The sequence below is a fragment of the Pinus tabuliformis genome, chromosome X (assembly GCF_031772625.1).
Source record: "Pinus tabuliformis cultivar Carrire ecotype Pingquan chromosome X, CPIR1, whole genome shotgun sequence".
NCBI lineage: Eukaryota > Viridiplantae > Streptophyta > Pinopsida > Pinales > Pinaceae > Pinus > Pinus tabuliformis.
In genome coordinates, this window is record NC_142308.1 from 1287649471 (window position 1) to 1287669711 (window position 20241).

The following is a 20241-nucleotide window of genomic DNA, read 5'->3' on the forward strand; positions in this document are numbered from 1 at the left end:
TAGTCATTTTTAGCTTAGTCGTTAATTGGTTCTCAATTTTATTGTGAAGTAGTATATTTAGTTATAAATTGTAGGCTTTAACCCCATACAGAAATTACCTGCATAGGAATTTTAAAACACAGAAAATAAACAATGTGAGAGCATAACACATAAAAATCATATACACAGAGATTTTCCCCTGGATCCCAAAACTGGGACTACCAACTTGATTTTTCATTATATTCCTTGGACCGAAAACCATCGCATCCAAAAGACCATGGACCAAAAACCATTGTGTCGAAAACCATGTGAGAAAATCATGCACAAAACCATAGATATGTCTGCCCAACCTAACATAGGGTCCATAACCAAAATTTTATGGGCACTGCCCCAGACCCCATAGAGTGGGGTTACCTACACCTCTCAAACCCCCTCTGACTCCCCCTGCTATGCAATTGGTGGAACGAAGGGGGGGCTTCACCGCCTTTCTAACCCCCGGTTAACTATGTGGGCTAGTTGTGGAAACAATATAACATAACCCAACATTCTCCCACTTGTTGCTTTCTTTCCATAGGGGGCCACAAGAGAGCTTAGTCATTTATCCAACCCTGCAATGCCCAATGTTTCTCTACACCAAGGGAACTTCTCAGAGCTCACAGATTTTGTCAATGCATCTACAGTATTCTTCAAAGTGTCCACCTTTACCAGCAACACCTTTTTGTCTTCTATCACATCCCTCACAAAGTGATACTGAACATCAATGTGCTTTGTCTTTGAATGATATGAATGGTTCTTTGACAAGAAAATTACACTTTGGTTGTCACAGTCTATCCTTATAGCTCCATGTACTAACCCCATACTTGAACACAATCTCTGCAACCAAACTGCTTCCTTGATTGCATTAGTGGCTACCACATATTCTACCTCTGTAGTTGATAGTGCCACTACAGATTGTTTCTTACTCATCCAACTAACTGCACCTCCAAATAGGTTAAACACATACCCACTTTTAGATCTTCTCTGATCTAGATCTCTAGCCCAATTTATATCAACAAAGCCACAAATATCCAACACTCTATCCAATCCTAGTCTTCCTTGGTAGCACAAACCATAATCACTAGTGCCACACAAATACTTGAAAACCCGCTTCATTGTTGTCCAATGCTCCTTTCCTGGTTTTGACACAAACCTGCTCAATACTCCCACTGCATGTGCAATGTCTGTTCTAGTACAGACCATTGCATACATCAGGCTACTAACTGCACTTGCATATGCAACATGGGACATGTCCTCTTCCTCTTCTTGTGTCTTGGGACACTATTCATCAGATAACTTTACACCTACAGGAATAGGAACCTTCACCGGTTTACTATCCTGAATATTAAATATCTGTAATATTATGTCAACATACTTCTGTTGGTTTAACCAGAGCTTCCTCTTTGCCCGATCTCTTTTAATTTCCATGCCCAAAATATATTTTGTAGCACCAAGATCTTTCATGTCGAATTTCGAGGACAATTGGGTCTTCAAATCCTAGATATTTTCTTTGTAATTTCCAACCAGCAAAATATCATCTACATACAAGACCAAATAAATAATAGGGTCACCAATTCATTTAAAATACACAGAGTGATCTGATTTTCTTCTGGTGAACCCAAGTCCCTATATAAATGTATCAAATTTCTGATACTGGTGATTGTTTTAACCCATATAGAGACTTCTTTAACTTGCATACCATTTCCTTCTTACCCTTCAACACAAAGCCTTCATGTTGCTTCATGTAGATTTCCTCTTCTAGATCCCCGTGAAGAAATTTTGTCTTCACATCCATCTTTTCTACCTCAAAATCAAAAGCAACAGTAACAGATGAAAGTAATCTAATAGAAGTTACCTTGGCAACAGGAGAAAAAATATCACCAAAATCAATTCCCGACACCTGGGAATAACCTTTTGCTACCAACCAAGCTTTTTATTTCTCCACCTTTCCTTATCCTTTTGTCTTATTCTTGAACACCCATTTGTTGCCAATGGGTTTCCTTCTAGCCAGCAACTCCACCAGATCCCAAGCCTCATTTTTGTGCAAAGATGCCATTTCATCAACCATGGCCTCTTTCTAGAGTTCTCCATCCTTTGAATCTACTGCTTCCTTCATAGTTCTGGGATCATCATCAGTAATAGATAAAGCAAAATTTGAACAAAAAATAGATGGACTATACCTTTTTGGCTACCTTCTTTCTTGAATTGATCTTCTCACACTTGGATTTTGTGGCTCTTCATCTTCTGATTCCTCCTCTACCGTAGAGTCTGATTCTTCCCCCTTTAGCTGAAACTCTATCTTCTCAGGTTCCTTTGGTTGGACTTCATGTTTAATAACATATTTCACCTCTATGAACACCACATCTCGTCTATACACAACCTTCCTTATTACTGGGTTCCAAAGCTTATAACCCTTTAAACCATCCTTATACCCAATAAAGATGCATTTTTCAGATTTACTATCCAACTTGGTTCGTTTCTCCTTTGGAAAATGTACATATGCATCACATCCAAATACCCTCAGATGTGAAATAGAGGGTTTCTTTCCAGTCCATACCTCTTGTGGATTCTTATCCTCCAACGCTGATGAAGGTGATCTATTGACCAAGTAACATGATGTGTCCACTGCCTCTACCCAGAATTCTTGTCCTAACTTGGCACCACTAAGCATGCTTCTTGTCCTTTCATCAACGTCCTGATCATTCTTTTTAAAACTCCATTTTGCTTAGGTGTATATGGAGTAGTCTTCTGCCATGCTATACCACACTTCTTACAAAATTCTTCAAATTCCTTACTGCAAAACTTTCCACAGTTATCTGTCCTCAGCACCTTTATCTTCTTCTCTGTCCGGTTTTCCATTAGAGCCTTAAATTCTTTAAACCTATCAAAGACTTCAGATTTCTTCTTAAGGAAATATATCTGTGTATTCCTTGACAAGTCATCTATAAATGATACATAGTACACAGAATTACCCAGTGATGGAACCTTCATAGGTCCAAACACATCACTCTGCAGAAGCTCTAATATATGTTTCACCGTCTTACTACCAGAGGGTAAACTCACCTAATTCTACTTCCCATATACAAAATTTTCACAGAAATTAAAATCCAGAGAGCTATTACTCATAAATTCTACAATACCTTTACCATGAAGTCTTCTAAGGCCCTTCTCTCCAATATGTCCAAGCCTTTGATGCCACAACATGGTCTTCTTTCCAGAGACCACTTGATTTTCTGCTTCACTTTCAGGAACCATAGAACTGTTTCACCCGTCAACAACAATGCTACCTTGGAGCTTGTACAAAGTTCCAATTTGAACTCCCCACATCAATACCAATGACCCCTAAACCATCTTGCAGCTATTCTTCTTGAACACTATTTTAACACCTGCATCATCCAACTTGCTTACAAAATTCATATTTCTGGACAATGTAGGAATATGTAGAACACCGAGAAGTGTTCTACCCCTTCCACCTTGCAACTTCAACTTTACTTTTCCGCGACCAATGATTCTAACCTTCCTGTCATCCCCTAAGAAGACATCACCACCATCGTATTTCTCATACTTGTAGAACCACTCTCTATGGGGAGTGAAGTGAAAGGATGCACCTGAGTCAATCAACCATGCCTCATGATCTACATGTGTACTTGAAGAAGCCAAGTACACATCACCTTCATCTAAGGTGGTTTTCGCCTTTACAAAAGGAGCATCATCAGATCCCTTTCCTTTGTCAGGGGCTTTAGATTTACAATCCCTTTTGTAGTGTCCTTCCTTTATGCATTTCTAGCACACCACCTTTACAGATTTTCCTAGAGATTTAGATGTCCCTCTAGATTTAGATCTCCCACTCGATGACTTATTTTTGTTTCTGTTCTGGGACCGTCCTCTTACAGACAAGGCATCGCCATTCTGGCTCTCCATATTTTTCCATCTCATCTCCTCTGTTAGCAAGGCTGAGACTATTTCATCAAACTGCAAGGAAGTTGCATTGGTACCTACTGCAATAACCAGACTATCCCATGAATCTGGTAAAGAACATAAAAAACTAATGCACTTATCTTCATCCAAAATTTTGATATCAACAGACGATAACTGACTTACCACAGTATTAAATGCAATCATATGCCCTGTCATCGAGTCTCCATCTTTCATCCTCATGTTACAGAGCTTTTTCCGTAGGAACAATTTATTCACTAGAGACTTAGATTGGTACAAAGTCCCTAACTTGTCCCACAAAGCCTTTGTCGTAGCTTCGCCTGATACATTTAGCAATACTAAATATGAGACACACAATCGTATTATGCTCTTTGCCTTCTGATCCAACTTGTTCCATTATTCATCAGATACTCCTGTTGGTTTAGTACTCGGATCTACCGTGATCCACTAATCTTTATCCACCAACAAATCATCCATCTTGAGTTTCCACAACTCAAAACTCTAACCATTAAATTTCTCGATCTCTATCTTTCCATTGCTCGCCATCTTCTTTCACCACTAGAATCGATCCCACCGATCTCTTAGTGAACAGGGTCTACCATAGGCCCGAGCGAAACCCCTTAGCAACAAAGGCATCCCCTTGAAGCCAAAACAACTCTAATACCAAATGCAGTTTTTAACCCCGTACAGAAATTACCTGCATATGAATTCTAAAACACGAAAAATAAACAATGCAAGAGCATAACACATAAAACTCATATACACAGATATTTTCCCCTAGATCCCAAAAATGAGACTACCAGCTTGATTTTTCATCATATTCATTTCATTGTTACAATACATATTTATACATGTCCAAGCATCCAATACCATGGACCAAAAACCATCGCGTCCAAAAAACCGTGGACTGAAAACCATCACGTCCAAAACCATGTGTGAAAATCATGCACAAAACCATAGGTAGGTCTGCCCAACCTAACATAGGGTCCAAAACCAAAAATTTTTGGGGCACTGCCCCAGACCCCATAGAGTGGGTTACCTACACCTCTCAAACCCCCTATGACTCACCCCACTACGCAATTGGCACAACGAAATGGGGGCTTCACCCCCCTTCTAACCCCCTAGTTAACTACATGGGCTAGTCGTGGAAAGAATATAACACAACCCAACATAAATTTGATCATTAATTGCCACAATTAATAACCAAATATACAACAAAATATATTACTATATGATCACTCACGAAAACAAATTAATGACCAAAGAAATATGACTAAGTTTCGGTTGTGTTATAAGATACTGTGAATTAACTACTAATAGTCGCATACATGCAAAATTTAGTCATCATTTGTAATCACAAATTTATCATTTACAGTAGTCATTTATCTTGTTTAGGTAGTTTCACATTCATTATATAAATAGTTGATTTAGTGGTTTATATTCATTTCATTTACTTTCATTAATAGTCATTATAAATAACTAATTTGGTGGTTTTATATTCATTTTATTTGTGTTCATTATTAATTACTATAAAACTACTAATTTAGTAGTTTTATATTCATTTTATTTGTGTTTATTTTTAATCAACACAAATGAATTAGTATGATTTTTCCACTATATTAAAAAAATACCATATTAATCAACACATGAATCATGCAATCTCATAAGTTGATAACAACACAAAAAATATCAAATACAATCATAAATATTTTGAACCAAATTTTTTATTATATGAAAAGCCAAGTATTACAATATGAGTTTCCAACTAAATATTGATTGGGCTACAATTTACATATGAAATATTGTTTAATCACTTCAAAACATTCCCACTATGTTTCCAATGCATTGCACATGTCTTTCCACCTTTCAAATCATTCAATAGTTTGCCTCTAAAAATTGTGTAACTAATAGCATCCACCAATCAAGAGTCATGCTAAAGACTAGAAGCTCCATTCTTTGGATAGTCCAGGGTTGGAAGATGAATCCAAGGTCTTCGATCTGCAACCAATAGATATTCATTTAAATATTAATAATGTGATCTCATCTGTTTTTTTAATTAAAATATTTATTAAAACTCTTATCACTATTTGCAATATAATGAGACTAGAACTTCCTTTATAGCACATGGAAAAGTTCACAAAAACAATAAATACAATGGCCCCACTTAAACACTTATTCTAATGATTCTCCGCAAAAAAATTAAAAAACGTTGGGATCTACAAACTCATGCTTGAGGTAGGACTTTATACGCTTCATAACAACTTTTTATAAAAATATTGATATTTCAATGAAATGTTCAATCAAAGTATTTAAAACAAGTAAATAAGTTTCTCTTTGACATGAGGAAAATGAAAGGAAAAATAAATAAAAATAAAAATGAGAGAACTTACCACCAAAAATGCCAAACTTCGCACCATAAAAGTATTGTGTAGAATTCTTGCCATGAGAAATAAAACGGTCAAATGCCCATTGCATGGTCACATTTGAAGCAATAATTAGACACAAATAACTAAACCAAAGATTTTGAAATGCCCATACACGCTTGATATGAGCATGCATCTTACAACTTGTAGCTAGAAACTCAGTTTACTTTTACAAGCTATGGAGTACAATTGCCTTATGTACAACAAATGCATATTATTTTTATCTAACTGTCGACACAATTGAATACATAAAAACACATTTCTACTTCATTGTTATTTATGTGTTTAGCTTATTTTACATATCCTTCGTAATTTTGTGTGTTAGAGATTGTCCATTCTATATTTTAACTGAGTACAACATAAAATCATGATTAACAAAAAGATGCTTCAACCAAAAACAACAACAAAACCATACAATCTTCAAATGCTACATGCAAATCTACGAAGTCAAGGCCAAAGGGAATTTCCAAACCTTTTTTTGAAAGTTAAAGGCAACACAATTTAAGATACCAAATGTGCAAACTTGCAACAATAGAAATAAGCCAAAGTATTTGAAACTTGAGTCGAAGTCCTTCCGAGGAAAAGGAAATGTATCCTCTACATGAAAGGGAGGGACCTCAGAAAATTCATAATCTAGAAGGCATATTTTTCATGATTAATCTCCATGCTTGAGGTAGGTAGGTTTTGGGGCCTAAGAAACCATGGATCTAGCTATTTCATTTTCATTTTACTTAACATAAGTTTTGTGCACATGTGCTGGTATTTAGTGGGCATCCTCTATGGTGGAACATGTCTTGCAACTTAATTTTTCTCCATGATCCTAGATAATTTCACCAAAATGTCTCTTCTCATAGGGGAATTGACTTTCTCTTTATTTTGATGGGCATTAGAGGCACCAAAATCCATAAAGCATGAGAGGAAAGGAAGATGAAGTTTAACCCTCAACATTTTCTATTGGGATTCTATCTTGGATATTTAAAATGAGGGCCAAAACTTCCCCTGTATAAAGAAAATGGAGTCTTCAAATTTTAGAAATAGTGAATCTCATTCTCAAATTCCAATCATCATATGTTGTTAGAACATGTTAAGAACTGCACAAATAGGATTTAATATGTCGTTTCATGGATATATGGCCTTCAACAGAAACAATAGTGAAATGGATAAAGAAAAACATGAAATTTCATAATGGTGGGTTATCAAAAAATTGCCACATAGTTTCTTCTTGGTGTTTTTTGGACCCAAGAGAGAGGTGGGGTCTTTAAAGGGGGTCCTTGAATATGGAAAGAGCCAAACTGTCTATGAAGCACTAGACCGTCTGGTTCAACCCTCTCAAAGGCTCTCCTTCAAATCTGGAATGGGTACTTCAAGCTTTTCATTCCCAATTCTGGCACGCTTAAATATTGAACAAGTAAATAATACCATGTGAACCTTTCTTATGGCCTGGGAAGAGGCAAAAAAAATCACAAACATAAACTATGACCAGACTACAAATTCTAGACTATTCATGGGTACAATATCTAGACAGTAAGAACATTCCTTTCAAGTGTATGGAGTCTAGAAACTATTTCAAGTATGGACAACTTTCTTGTTTATGCACAATATTCCAAAAGTCAGCAAGCTCAAGCTTTAGAGAAACCACATCCTAAAACCATATTTTTGGCAAAGGCATGGTGGTCAAGAAACCAGAAGCATATGTCAAGATATTATTGGACTCCTATAAAAAGGACAGTACAAAGGCCTTGTTCAGTTGACTTCAATCTATTTTAAGCCCTCATCAACGCCAAGCAAGAATATAAGTCATAGGAATCATTAAGGATGCATCCATAAGTAGAACTCATATATAATAATTATCAAAATATACATAATTTTTTTATAATAATCAAAGAACAGTTCCATGAATACAATAATCAACATCTGCACCACAATTCATATTAACATGAGAAACTAGTATGTGACAAGAATCACTTGAATGTGAAAGCTCTACAGATGAACTCACAACTTGCTTTTCTTCATAATATCTAGCAGCCATTTCTGTAAATTAAGGCAAAACCTGTCAGAAGTAAACCATGCAGAAAATTTACTTAGTAAATATTCCTTAGGTGAAATGATTAGTTATGAAACAAACTTCCCCCTCACATCCAAATGTAAATATTCACCTCCTTATATTCAACTTCAAACTTGGAAAGCTCAATATCTTTAGTCAAAATTTGGGCCTCCTCACAAATTTTATCTGATGCTTCAGAAAAGGATCCAAAAAAAACAACTTCTATTGTATAACTTGCACTTTTAAAGAAGTTATCACCTTGAAAAGGAAATAATTACACCCATTACCATAAAATTACAGTCAAATTGTTTGATCTTTACATGTATTAATAGTTAGGGAACAATTTTTTTATTAGGTAGATAATAAAACTCCCCTAACTTATGTTCCATATCTATTATTAATACACAAGTGCAAAAGTGGAAATCAACTCAAAATGGAGTGTTGCATTTCAACAAATATAAAGTTTCTAACCATAAACAACAAAGACATGTGTGCCAAATTTTAGCTCAGTCACACGACTGAAAATTTGTAGCAAGAAGCTCCATGGGATTGATATCCCTATTGTCTCAAAGTGCTTATTCTCCTACCCATTCATTAAAAAACCTAACATCACACTCATCAACATAGAAATATCCATCTTTTTTTTTCACCAACTGCTGATCATGACCCATAATATGTTTCTCCCATCCACTAGAAGCAGATAGCAGTGCCATTCCACTATTGGATCTTCCTTCCACATGTTGAGGAAATGAAAATCTGGACTTGCTATAGGGAAAATGGACATCAACGCTCTGACACATCTTTTCAAAAGATAGTTACACGCTTTCCATTACACCCTCATATTTGGAAGCACATGGATCATCATGGCTAGTCAAACATCCTGATAAAAAACCCTGAGACTCTTACAAAGCATCTTGTCCAAAATCTGGTGTAATGTCTCAGGAAGCCTCAAACACCAGTATTGCCTTGTCTCATCACCAAAGGTACTAAAGGTTGTTGACTCGGTTTTATTTAAGACAACTTCCAACTTTAATACATCTGTGTTGTTTACACTTCTAGGTGCATCTCTAAGTGTTGAGGGAATAAATCTTGCTGCATTTGGATTGTAGGAGGACTATTTAGTAGTTCACACTCCTTTTATGGAAATAGTGAAGGCACTTTTTTGCAAGGAATCCATCTTCAAATACATATCTTTGTGGAGTTCCACAAACAAAGAATTTCATAAGTTTATGCTTACAGGATACTCATCCCTCCGGGAATGCTTTTGCAGCCTTTCAACATCTGCCTTAATGATTCAAGTTCCACAACTGCCATATGCTAATAGAGAAAAGAAAAGAAGACAGACTGTAAGAAATCAACAAACCCGTTATAACTGTGTAACTATCATGATTTTTTGTATGAATAAAAGAACTTTGAGCCACTACATCAAGGAAAAATCATAGAAAGTTTTTTGAATGTGTGACACAAGGGAGCACAATTTCTAGAGAACAAGGGGCACTACTTCTTAAAAGATGATGGGAATACTAATCAGATCACAGAAGTAGATGGCAAGACCATAGAGACTGATGACAAGACCACATAGACTACAATGATGGTCAATGTTTGATACCACCTCAATACACCATACTCCTGAACCTATCAAAAGTCATTTGGTAAGGTCCTTGTGTGGAAGCAACCTCTTAAATCCACTCTTATTGTAAGCCTAAGCTGTAACATTATTATATAAATAATTAAATTCCTTTTATAGTAACATAAGTTATCATCCAACGACTCGACATTCTGTCACCTCCATCATCATCCATGAATAGATAAATTGATGGCACACAAGTTAGACCTCGCAATGACTCAACAACTCAAAGACTAACAGTCAACTCACCACATGGAAAACTAAAAGATATATAAAATATTCTAAATTTGACAATAACAATAGAGATAATAGTGGTCTAGTGCTAGGGTGCTATATTTTTTAGTAACAAGCTCCACATCTAAGTTTTAATGTTATAAATGATAACATAAAACAAAAGTAGAAAAAAACAATATATATATTGAGAATTTAAAAGGCAACAATGATTTGGCGTTATCTCCATGCTGCTAGATAGAAGAAATCATTGCTAAATGACTATAGCTTTTGTAGCTTTATATTTCTTCTTAAAATAATCAGTGAGGGGGTAGGGGCATCCAAGCATCCCAATTTTCATTTTCAAGAGGGAAACCCACAAGCACATTTTTTTGCAAAATGCACTGTCACACTGGAAAAACATTTCGTAGTGTGTTTCACAAAGTTCACAAAAAGGGAAGTGTAGTGAAACATTTCACCAAGCAACCCCCATCTCAATGGCATGGGGAGTGTATGCCCTTGTAACACTAAAAATTATTTTATCTCTATATTTTTTTTTCATTCTTGTTTACCTAGTTTATTTTTCGTAACATAACTATTGATAGTACACAACAGGTCCTTTGATTTGTAAATTAAATAGTTTTGGGCATCATATGTAGAAATCTAGGGCTAAAAGTTGAAAGGAAAATCATGGAGGACAAGCTAGTGGATTATATGGAGGATGAAGAAGAGTTTTTTCAACTTTAGACAACAACAATCCAAGGAATTCGACAATTCATATTGGAAACTCGATTGTGAAAAAGGTATGGAATTGCAAATTTGAATTTTCATAGTTGGAGACTTCCATGGATGAAAGATGGTTCTGTGGGATTTACACAAATTGTTTCCTATATTAGATTTTGAGAATATCCCAAGATACCCAATAAGCCTTCTTCAGAATTATATGATAATCATGCAACATTTCATGGTGCTTCTTTGTCTATCATCCCACATGCATTGGTCTTTATGAGGCCTATTTCAAAATTTGAGAAATGACACAAAGATGCCATGGTGACATTATTTACCCTTTCCTTGGGACAAGGGGTTTGCAGCTGGCTCAAGCACTCTTGCAGCTCAAAGAGCATACCTTGTGTCAAAGCTCAGGTTCAAAGCTTTCTCAAGCATGGACACCCAATACTGTAGAAATTTGAAGATGTATATAAGCACTTGTTGGCAATCCTACCGCAAGAAGGTTTCATATCCCTTTTGAAGGAGACGAAGGAATTCATGAAGATCATGATGAAGCTTTCTTAGTGGAAGAATACGCCATGGTGTTATGTGATGGACATGAAATTGATGGATGAATCACTGAGAAGGGTATTCTAGTCATGGTAGAAAGGGTTTCTTTTGAATCCTTTATGATAGTGATGCAAAACTCAAGCCTCATGAATAAGGCAAAGGAGATGTGCCAAAAATGGAAGAAAATTATCATGACATTTCAATTGATCTGCAAAACCCTGATGATAAAATTATTGCCCAAAAAGACATAGAAGATACAAAGAACATGCTACTAAAAACCTTTGTGCCCAGAATTTGAAGAAGACAACAATGAGAACCACATATATGAAGCCATTAGTGAAGAAACTGACCTATAATTGGGTAAAACACAATTTAAATATTTTCTACAGTGAAGTGCGAGGTCATATATCATGAATTTTGAAGGAAATCCCCTTTATGATAGTTCTGATCATGGGGAAATACAAGGAGAATGTTCCCCTAATTTTTTTGATGGCAAGGATTGTTTTCCATATCCTCAAGAAAATGTTCTACATATTGATCCACATAGCAGGTGATGTAATTTTGGCAAAGCAAAGCACTAAAGAAGCATAAATCCATACTGTGACATGTGAAAACGATGAAGTATGTGGCATCATTCTTGTTGTCCTCAAAGAAATAATGTATAGAGGGTATTCTAGGGAGAATTTTGAAGGAAGCCAAGGAGTTTTTTCAACTTTAGACAAAAAAAGTCCTTAGAGTCTTTTCAACTTTAGACAACAACAGTGCTTAGAGATTTTTCAACTTTAGACATCAACAATCCTTAGATTTTTTTCAAATTTAGAAAACAATAGTCCAAGGAATTTGACAGCTCATCTTGGAAACTTGACTTTGAAAAAGGTATGGAATTTCAAATTTGAATTTTCATAGTTGAATACTTCTATGGATGAAAGATGGATCCTTGGGATTTACACATATTTTTTCTCGTATTGGATATTGAGAATATCCTGAATACCTAATAAGCCTTTTCTGGAATTATATGAGAAGCTTGCAAAATTTGATGGTGCCTCTTTGGGTATCATCCGACATGTATTGGCCTTTATGAGGAATATTTCAAAATTTGAGAAAAAACATAAATATGTAATGCTGGCATTATTTACCATTTCCTTGGGACAAGGGGATTGCAACTAGCTCAAGCACTCTTGTAGCCCAAAGAGCATACCTTTTTAGAAAGCTCAGGTTCAAAGCTTTCTCAAGCATGGATTCCTAACATTGCATAAATTTGAAGATACATAGCATCACTTATTGGAAACCCTAGAACAAGAAGGTATCATTTCCCTTTTGAAGGAGATAAAGGCATTCATGAAGATCATGAAGAAGATTTATTAGAGGAAGAAGACCCTATGGTGCTATGTGATGAACACGAAGTTGATGGAGGAATCATTAATAAAGGTATTCCAATCATGGAAGAAAGGGTTCCTTTTGAATCCTTTATGATAATGGTGTAAAACTCAAGCCTCATGAATAAGGCCAAGGAGATGTGCAAAAAATGGAAGAAAATTATCATGATATTTCAATTGAACTACAAAACCTTTATGATAAAATTGTTGCCCAAAACGATAGAGAAGACACAGATAACATGAGACTAAAAAAACATTGTGCCCAGAATTTGAAGAAGACAGCAATGAAAACCATATATATGAAGCCATCAGTGAAGAAACTAACCTATACATGGGTAAAAAGGAATTTAAATATTTTCTACAATGGAGTATGAGGTCATATATCATGAATTTTGAAGGAAATCCCCTTTATGATAGATATGATCATGAGGAAATACAAGGAGAGTGTTCCCCTGAATTTGTTGATGGTAATGACCCTTTTCCATATCCTCAAGAAAATGTTCCAGATGTTGATCAAGTGATGCGATTTTGGCAAATAAAAGCACTAAAGAAGAAGAAATTCATATTGGATTGTGTGAAAAAGATGAAGTATGTGGCATCGTTCTTGCTATCCTTGAAGAAAAAATGTATGGAGGATATGTTAGTGTCAGTCTTTTCATGCTGCCATTAGTGATCAAAATTTGCTCTTTTACATTTTCATATTAGGAGTCTCGTACTGATAGGTTTGCATAATCCCATTAGGTCATGGATCCACTGATGGTTGTGTTTTCTTCAGTTTTTCCCTCATGGACTATACTTGTTGATCCTCCTCCTTATTGTTTTCAGTTAGGGTTCATACTCAATCTGTACTCCATTTCATTAGGTCATAGGGTTTGGTTTCATTAGGTTTTAGGGTTTCACCAAAGTCAATGTCTAATGTTAAAATGACAAATATGGTTACCAAAAACATGAGGATGATAAAATATTCAAGCATGGTAGCTTGGAAGTCATAAATTTACTAAAAAGGTTATTTTTTTTTATAGAGTATTTTTATTTTATTTATATTTCTTATGTAATTTTAAGTTTTTATATGTAATAATGGTTCCCAGCTAATCCTAAGTATCTGTTCCTACTACCTAACAAAAAAGCACTGCAAAAATCAAGTCAACATGAGCATTGATCCACCTGTAAAGACAAAATGAGAAAAGGCATTAGGAAACGAAGTTTTGAAAAAGACAAGGAACATTTGAAAGTGGGTTTTTCTAAAGTGAAAAATGAAATTTGTACTTATATATAAACCCTCACATTCCATTTTCTAAGTCATTATGCTCATCTTCCAAGCAAAGAAGTCCAAAGGTAAGAGCAAAAGGTGAAATTCAAGTGAGTTTGGGCAGAAGAAAATAGGCACTACATGTAGGGAGTAAGGTGTTGCGCTTCTGGACAAAATAGTTCGGCGCTACGTGTAGGGGACAAGGTGTTGCACGTAAAGTGGGGCGCTACACTCCTGGCTATTTTTAGCAGTTCAAACTTACAAAGGTGCTGCGCGTAGAACTAGACATTGTGCGTCTAAGCAAAGGCGCTACATGTTGGGCAGTAAGCCACCAAATCATCCATAACACCAAAAAATTCACCAAATTCTTTGCTATTTCCTCTTTTACAAGTAATTTTCCCTTCTCCACTTTATTTTTAGCTTGCACAATGAAAGTTATAGACATTTTCTTCACACTTAAAATCAAACCCTAGTTTCTTCTACAAAACCCTAACTGCTTTGTTTCCCATCACCCATCACTAGAAATAAAAACCCTCTTTACATCATTACCTATCCCCTCATCCATATCCCCTCATTATATCCCTCATCCTAAAAACCCTTTCCCTCACTCTCATAATTCATATTTTTTCTAAATCTACCCTAAACACATCCCTACAATCCTAAAGACTCCCACTCATTCCCTTCAACCCTTTCTAAAGGTGTGCAACTAAAAATCTTGTAAACATGGATAGAGAAGATCATGAATATGAAGAGGAAAACACAACTAGTGATAGTTTAGTAGATAGAGCCAGGCAGCACAAAAAACCTCATAAGGGAGGCAAGATCACAAGAGAAGAGCCAACAAACCTAAGGGAATTGCAGGCTTCTCAGTTGGTTATTTCATGTTTTAGACATCTTGGATGCTATGAGTTTTGTGAATGAGTGGAGAGAGGCCAATTTCACCTAGAGCTGACTAGACTCTTTGTAGCTGATCTTCAAAACAATAAAGTGACTCTTGCTGGGGTAACTTTCACAGTGTCACCATCCATCATTTCAGATGCCACCAGGATTCCAAATGTTGGTAAAAAGTGGTATAAGGCCCCAGATCTTGATAAACATTATTATGAGCCTTACATTAAACCTCAGTACAAAAATCAAGTCAAGAAGCTTTTTCCTTTCTAATTTCTTCAGAACAAGTATGTCACCTTGATGAGAATTATCATCAAATATTTCAGTTGTGAGGGCAGATTTTCCAGTTTTTACACTTACCACATCAGTCTCCTCATGCATTTTACAAGGGTGAAGTTGTTAAACCTCCCATACTTTTTGTTTAAAAACATTGAGAAAATGGCTTACCTTGTTCAAAAGAAGCCATACCCTCAGCAAATGAGCAGCATCTATGATTACTCCTTGATCAAAATTATTGTTATTCATCATCTTAGTCTCCTCAACATCCCTTGGGAGACATTTATTGGTCAAGACATGTTTAGGGGTTCCCAGATTCCTCCATCAGTGTTTGAAGAAACAAGTGAGCCTTCTAGTCATGTGGAACCAGGGAAAGAGAGCAAGGAGACAAGAACTACTGAGGTGCCAGTTTACTTGACATATCAAAAAGGCACAAGGAGATTGTTTGCAACTGTTAGGTAAGTGTATGCTCCATGGGATGTGGAAGGGACCTTGCCTGCTTGATCAATCCACACTCAAATGCTAACTCCACAAGATGTGGAAGGGGCTTTGCCTTCTTCATCGACATAGTAGGTATAGGTACAACAGATGCACAAAAGGAAGGATAAGGTGCAAGTGGAGGACCTTGATGAGGAGGAGGAAAGAGACCTTGATCTAGTAGAACATGATGAGTTTGAGCAGCCTAACGTTGACACCATTGATTTAGAAGCTCAGGAGAGGGAAACCATAAAGGACATCATCATACAGGAAAAGGACACTCAAGTGCGGGCTCTGATGGACAACGTAGAGAAGGCCAAGTATGTCATCACATACTTAGAGTAGGAAAACAAACAGTGGAGTGACAAAAAGTCCTCATGGAGATAGAAATGATCAAGAGGAAACGACAAAGTGGCAAAGAGGCACAAGTTACTTTGACTCCTATTGAGCAGGAGATTGAAAAGGATAGGGAGATTTGGCTTGAGAGAGTCAATATACATCTTGAGAATCTACTACAGAAGGCCAATAGAGACAATCATATGATAAGGCACATGGCCTATAACTATAGGACCCAGAACATGATTTGCAACATGAGGATCAAGAGAATGAAAACTAAGCTAAAACAGGCGTTGGAAGGAAAAAACAAGGGGGGTTGGCTTAGGATGTTGGTTGAAGCCTCCTTGGCTCATCAAAGCACATGATGGTGGTGCTTCACATAAATTTTGGGCAAGTTTTCGGCAACTTTTGTCATTTGCAAATTTTGAATTTTAATAGATAGGAAAACTGCCCAGAAGTGCAGTGTGACCGGCGCTGCGCTTTTCCTAGGGGCATCCAATGGAGGAATGGATTACATTTTTCGATTTCAGGCATTGAGGACATGTACCCTAGAAAGTTTCAATTTTTTTGGAGCAGAAATGGTCCACCAAAAGGTCCAAAAACACTCTAAAAATGACCTTTCTGCCACTTTTTGGATAGACAGAAGCAACCTTCAGAAAATAAAGTTTTGAGGGGTCAAATGTGCTCCAAATGCAGAAATTATAGGTGGTCTAGACAATATCCTTGAGGACCTTTCCAGTGAGCTATCATGGGCTCAATTTGGATGTCGGGAAGGCCTTCAGAAGGGACTTGAAAGTGGTGCTGCGCATTGAGCCAGTGGCGCTGCGTGTAGAGCAAATTTTGCTCAGGATGCCTATTTTTCTAGTTTTTGACTATGATCATGGATTCTCTCTCATAGTGGATGATTTACTATTGTAAATGATGTCATGGATTGTAAATATTATGGTTAAAAAGTTGTATATGGTAGATTCATTTCTTTAGGAGTTAGTTTGAAGTCAAATGAATAAGTTTTTCACTTTTAGAGGCAAGTTGTTGATGATGCCTATATTCCTATTCCTTGTTTAGTATCAGTTAGATCAGCTCCTCATCTTAGGGATTTGACCCCTAAATATGGAAGGAGGTTGAATTCTTGTCTATATCTTCTTCTTCTTTCTCTTTGTGAGGGATTGGACTCAATTCGATGCTCAGAGCTTGATTTTACATCGTTGTAAGCAATTTGGCAAGGAGATTAATAAGATTTGCAGTTATTTTTATGGGATCCCTGTGGTATGGAGTTTTAGTACAGTTTATTATTTTTTGATCATTTGTTTACATGTTTTATGTATGCCATCATTCATTTCATTACTTCTAGTTGAATTCTTTCAAGTTTGATTGGTAGAATCCATCGTATCAGTGCTCTGCCTTGGGAAATCAATCAACATTTCATGTTTTCTTCTCCTTAAGAAGGATCCATGATTTTCACATGCCCTTCTTAGCTCCCCATTAGTCTTAAACACCTCACAATATCAAGCCTAAAGTGCTAAGGCCTATGCCTACCCCGCCCCATAGAACACCCTACATTTCTGACCTAATTTCCCAGACCTAAACTACCCAGCTCCTCCTAATCTGGCAAAACACAAACAAACTTCAATCAAAACCTTTGAGCTACTATACCCAGCCTAAAATCCTTTACCTGATTCAGTGATCTTGACTGAGATCCTTACAGAGAGAGTCCTCTCCCAACCTAGTAGGGCTAGCTACTTGGCTAAGCGTGGTTTGTGGTTACCCTAGCATTGCCTCCCTTCAGCCTGAGGCCAATCCAGGTGATAACATAGTGGCAACCATACTGGGGAAAGCAGTTTTATGTTCCTTAGCAAAATGTATCAAGTTTAGATCTGATTGTTAATGGTGGACAACGATTAGACACGGGAAGGCTGAAATCATTGACTTGGCAACTCTATATCAGTTTCAAGATCAGATCAAAGGACTCCACTGGAGGATGAACTTGACCAGTAGAAACATGAAAGGAAAATATGGAAAGATCAGGTATTCAAATTGGAATTTCATCCAAGAAATTATGTTATTTGTTATAAATTACTTCTTCTCTTTTCCCGAGAATGTTAAGAATGCTTTACAAATTATACTGTATTTGAAAAAAGATCCTAGACCTGCATTAGATTCTTTCCCTTTAAAGATTGTGAAAAAAAAATATTCCCATGCCTTGGATCTTGATCAAGATCCTTCTTCCGAATATTATGATGGTCGTCTTCAAACTGATGAGCCTCAAGAGATAAAGAATAATTCTACACCTTCTGTACATATTCCTATACCTGGTAAAATTCTAGATAGATACAAGCCTCTTCTTTTACCTCTTGTATCCCATGCTTTCCCTAAAATTCATTATCTATATCTACCAAGATTTTATGGTGAATGTGACAACATCAGTACTGAGAGACATGTACTAAATTTTGAGTCTTTTCTTGACCATTTTGAAGTTGATGAAGAGGATGTCATTGTTAGGCTTTTTGCTCTTTCTTTGCAAGTTAAAGTCAAGACTTGGTTAAAAACCTTGCCTGATGCAAGTATCTCAGATTTCCAGCAGTTCATCAAAGTTTTCCTTGATGAGTGGGTGGTCAGACAGAACCCTTTCTTGATTCTAGAAGAGTATAACCAACTGAAAAGATAGCCAGAGGAGACAATACAACAATTTTATACCATATTTAACCAAGTTTATTATTCAATGCCTGTTAATATAAGACCTCCCAATGATTCATCTCTCTTGCATTATCCAGAAGGCTTTGATCTGGAAATGGAGTTTCAGCTAAGGGAAAGGAACCTTGCAACACTTGAAGAGATGCAAAATAGTGCAGTAGATGTATAGGCTAATTTGCTGATCAGAAGGGCAAAGTTGAAGGAATAAGAGGTGAAGAACATAGATCCAGAGGAATCAACATATTTAGATGTAAAGCTCGACATTTTGGTAAGTTCAGTGGAAGAGATGATGCAAAGATCACCACAAGGAATGAGTGTGATGTTCAAGACCATGACTCACTGATTTAAGAAAAACAAGTGGCTGATCCAAAACATTTTCTTTCTTATCCCAGTTGTGATAGATCTGATAATGATTGTTTTATAGATCATCTTGGAGAAGAGAGATCTGTTGACCTGACATGTATGCTTGATGATGTGTTGTATATTGATGATTTTCCTAAGCTTGATCAACATGATGATGATTATGTTCTTCAAACAGAACTGGTCTTGTAGACAAATCAACAGTTGGTTTTTGGAAAGAGGAAGTTCACTTTCAGCAACTCGATGATCAGTTGTTGCATATCATCTATGGAAGTGAGGAGGAAAGTGCAGAAAATTTTGAAGTAAGTGAAGGATATTTTCCTTTTTGTTTTAATTCATTTTAGTTCATCAGAAACAACTTTCGTGCAATCAGAAATCAACCGTCGATAAGTTTTGATCTGGACCATCTTGATAGCAATGAAATCCTTGTTCAAGACTTCTGATATATAGATTTGCAACCTCTAAATGCCATCGAATGTCAGGTTTCAGATGAAGACTCATAAGCTAGAACACATGATCAAATGATGCAAGATGATTTTGTACCATTATGTTTCGAATCATTTCAGTTTTTGAAGGGGATTTTGCATAGTATATCTTCAAATGAGTATCATATAGAAAATCATGCAATATCATTAAAACCAATAGAACATGGGTTGCAACAGTCTTTTCAAGTTTTTCACAATCCAATATTTGATGTGTTGGATGATGTCTGCAGTCAAAGTCCTTCTTCATTAGCTAATTATGAGCTTGAAAAAGGTATTTATACAAACTTGATCTGGTAGTCGGTTTCTTTGTCATTTTCAGCAGGAGTCTCGTCACAAAACTCAGATGAAAGTTTGCATTCATGGTATGAGGAGAAGCAAAGTAATCCATTGGATGAGCTAAGTCCCAGTGCACATGAATTTCAAGATCCTCATGTAGTATTTTTGAAGTCAGATAGAGAATCCATATTATTCTATCTGGGAAAATATGGATATGTTTACAAGCTTTCATGGGAGTTGCCTTTCAGTAGTTCTCTCTGGTTGTTCATAAGCAAGAACTTGCGGAGAATTCAA